This window comes from Stylophora pistillata, chromosome 3 (genome assembly GCF_964205215.1).
Source record: "Stylophora pistillata chromosome 3, jaStyPist1.2, whole genome shotgun sequence".
Taxonomy (NCBI): Eukaryota; Metazoa; Cnidaria; class Anthozoa; order Scleractinia; family Pocilloporidae; genus Stylophora; species Stylophora pistillata.
The window spans coordinates 45,284,880-45,288,464 of NC_142521.1; the positions used below are offsets into that span (position 1 = coordinate 45,284,880).

Sequence of the window (3,585 nt, forward strand, 5' to 3'; positions counted from 1 at the left end):
AAAACTAAAAACTAATACTACAACTTGTCATACAATAAGAGCTATTACTGAATCCTAAAATAGATAGATCGTCAAGATTATGACAAAAAGCAATTGCCATGTCAGCGGGGATTCTTTGAAAACAGCAACAGTGGTCTGGGTTTTGCTAGTAGTTGAGAGGCTGTTCCATAGTGTAGCATCTCGATAGTGCAGGCTACGTTTTCCGGCTTCAGAAAGTGGTCTGGGAGTAAAGAGATTATGAGCCGAGTCCCTCTTATTATAGCTTGAGACTCGCGATATTGTTTGAAAAAGATTATGAAGGCGAAGTTGAAAGTGATTATTGACCCCTTATAAATAGCAATCACTAGCTGTTTAGTACGCCTTTCTTCAAGTCTATCCCAGCCAAGGTCATGTAATAAACAAGACGACGGCGTCATATAATCAGAATAGGTTATTATCAGAAAAGGTTATTATCAGAATAGGTTATTATCAGAAGAGGTTATTATCAGAATAGGTTATTATCAAAATAGGTTGTTATACGAGCAACCCTATTTTGTAGCTTCTGGAGTCTCTCAGATTGGCATTTTCCATACTGGGCTACAATAGTCGAAAAATGGAACAACCATACAATGTAAATGGCCTGGTAAATGTCCTCTTCAATTGCAATGCCCCAAATGTCATTGATTCCTCTTCAATTTTTGAACCTTTATTTCCGCAGCATTCTAACATACCTCCAGTAGTTCTTTCCTTCTCCTACTCTTACCGTAAAAAGAAATTTGAATATCTCCTCCCTTTAAAAACTTTTGAAGCTCAGATACTTTCATATTAGCGAAGAGGCCAGCGTTGTTGGGACTTGTTATACAACTCCTATTCCCCTCAGCCTCGACTTGGTGCTAGAAACTAGTTATCAGACTTTCTCGCAAGAAGAATTCGAAACTAGCCTATTAGGAATGCTGTACTGTTCTAAAATCGTATTAAATTCACCCTAGCAAATTTCAGCATACGGCTTAAAAGACCTAAATTCCCCTCGATGTCGAGAAAGTTCAGTTAAGCCACAAAATGACGAAGGCGAAATACACCTATTTTCTCTCTAACCGTATTCGCCGTCACAGGCGTGCTCGAGAGGAATGAGACTAGAAAAAATTATTTTATGGATGATCCACGGCAATAATAACTACGAGCAAGGTTATAAAAGAGTGAAACGTTTATTTTTGTTTACCACAACCTGTATTAAACAGATATCCTGTATTGATATCGGTGTCCACATACTTGAACGGGTTTTGTCGTTGTGAGGATGAGAAAAAAAGCACAGAAATTTTACACGAGTTGTGATGTTCTCTTCACGTTCGTTTTTTTCACTCGCGGAAGGCAAGGGGTGATCATGCGCGGCATTACTTGTCAGATTAGATCGAACAAATTTCGCCGATTCCTACTATGGCATAACTCAACAGTCCGACAATTTGAAAGATCATGAACAGTAGTCAGTCTTTTTTTCTGGCTTAATTTTGTTACTTTATGTAAACTATTACACTGTCATTCGTGTTTAGATTATTAGGTTCTCGGTAAACCAACTCCAGTGAAACTCAATGGCTACCAATTCCAGCAACACTTCTCAAGTGTACCAGTGGTCGCTTCCATCTTCTACCTGTATTTCATGGTTTCTTGTGCTCAGCACTGAATGTCTGGCCATAGCCATCCTTAACATCCTCACCATTACTGTATTTGTAAAGCAGCGCCAGCTACAATGCAAGAGTAAGTACTTGATCATCCATCTGGCCATAGTTGACTCTTTGGTAGGAGCAGTATCGGGGTCGATGCAGATTCATTTCCACATAGTTTGGTGCTACGGAGAGCTGAAGAATTATGATATAACTTATTTCAGAATATGCTTAGCAATGCGTTCTTTTTTCTTCTTTGCATCTCTTGCTAATCTCACTTTCATTTCATTGGAATGAGCACATGCAACATATCACTCTTTGAAGCATCGATTTATCAAGAAATGGGTTTATGGAGTGATTATAGCTTTTATTTATTTGTCAACAATATGCAAGGGTGCAATAGAAGGACTAACCGATTGGCCGTTTAGAGGCATTTGGGTTAATTCTTCTCATTTCCTTCTCCTTGTTGTCATTTGTGTATGTTACATTTCCATTTATATCAAACTTCATTGAAGTCGCCATCCTTAAAATCATGGTGCAGCCGGTCTGAGGGAAAGAAAACTGACGAGTACATTGTCAGTTTCTTGTCACCTTTGCATCATTATTATCTCGTATACCAATGCGTAATTCACGACGGTATTACTGACCTTCATATCCAGCCCTTTCCAAAAGTCTCCGCATATTTTCAAGGCTCGCATATTTTCCGCATATTTGAAGGCCCTAAAAGGCATGTTTCGCCTTCACAATTTCTTGCAACTGATTGACTGTCCAACAAGGATAACTAAACTTGATCGTGATAACATCGACTTGATTGTGACAAATAATCCGCGCAATATTGTCAAGCAGGCAGTGGTCCCTCTTAGTTTAAGTGACCATGACATTGTTTTGTGCGTTAGGAAAATAAATGCTTTGAAATATGTACCCAAAATAATCGAATGCCGAGACTATAGAAATTACTCGCCTGAAGAATTTTGTGAGAGCTTGAGCCAAATCAACTGGGACCCTGTCCAACACGCCTCCGACGTAAACGATACCTTGGATCTCTTTAATGACATTTTAAAATAGCAGTGTGATCGACACGCCCCTTTGATAAAAAAGAAAGTTATGGATGTTAACTACCCTTGGTTAACACATGAAACTTAAGAAATCAATACAACAAAGAGATTGTTTTCTGAATAAGGCGCGACGGACAAATAAAGAGGTAGATTGGAGTGCCTACAGAAGATCAAGAAACGCAGTGAACAACAAAGTGCGCTCCGCCAAAGCCAATTGCAACCGGAACCTTATTCAGGAAAACATTCATGACTCAAAATCTTTCTGGAGAGCTGTGAAGAGAGTGCTTCCTAATGACAAGGAATTAAAACAATCTATGTCTCCAATCAAAGTCGATGGTGGTCTCAAGACAGACGAGAATGCCATAGCTGAAAGTTTTAATGACTTCTTCACCTCAATTGTCAAGACCATCAATGACAAATTATCTCAAAGATCGTCCAAGATATCTTGCCAACGACAGCAGTCACCTTTGCAGAACACTGAAGTTACTTTTACAAACGAAAACTTCGAGATAAGTTTAGTAAGACCAAATGTTGTTTACAATTTTTTGAGAAAGCTATATAAAAGTGAACAAAGCTACTGGATTGGATAAAATTCCTGCACGCTTGCTTTTAAGGGACGGAGCCCCGGTTATTTCGGAGTGTCTGACTCACATAATTAACCTTTCCTTTTCATCTGGAGTGGTGCCGGACGACTGGAAGACTTCAAGAGTTGTTCCGTTATTCAAGTCCGGTAACAGAGAAGAAATAGATAACTATCGTCCCTTTTCTATTCTCCCAGTAATTTCCAAAATCGCCGAGAAAGTCGAATATCATCAATTGTTTAGTTATTTAAACGCTAACAATCCCTTGTCGTTCTGTCAATCTGGCCTCCGGAAGAATTTCTCCACTGAAAC

The 3,585-nt window shown here is 39.1% G+C and overlaps 1 pseudogene; it reads left to right on the forward strand.

The window, feature by feature from the left end:
- Positions 1 to 1,565: 1,565 nt before the first annotated feature.
- Positions 1,566 to 3,585, forward strand: part of LOC148736371 (uncharacterized) — a 3,665-nt pseudogene continuing 1,645 nt past the window's right edge.